Source organism: Hemibagrus wyckioides, linkage group LG26 (assembly GCF_019097595.1).
Source record: "Hemibagrus wyckioides isolate EC202008001 linkage group LG26, SWU_Hwy_1.0, whole genome shotgun sequence".
Lineage (NCBI taxonomy): Eukaryota > Metazoa > Chordata > Actinopteri > Siluriformes > Bagridae > Hemibagrus > Hemibagrus wyckioides.
Window position 1 is genome coordinate 22,124,994 of NC_080735.1, and position 264 is coordinate 22,125,257.

Genomic DNA, 264 nt, shown 5'->3' on the forward strand with positions numbered 1-264 from the left:
TTGCCCCTTTTACTGTTTAATAGAAACATCTAACATACTATTTAGTAGAAACATCACAGATTTTACAAGAAGATTTTGAATTGTTTTTTTGTACTTGATGTTGATCTCTACCCCTGCATGTGCTCCTACATTTCTGGCTGATGAAACCCCTGAAGATGGTGAGATAATACATTTGTGGTTTTTCAGTGTTGTATAGACACACAGTCAGGAGTGTTTTATTAGCATTTGGGGGAAAAAATGGCACCAAATGCCAAACTTTTACAT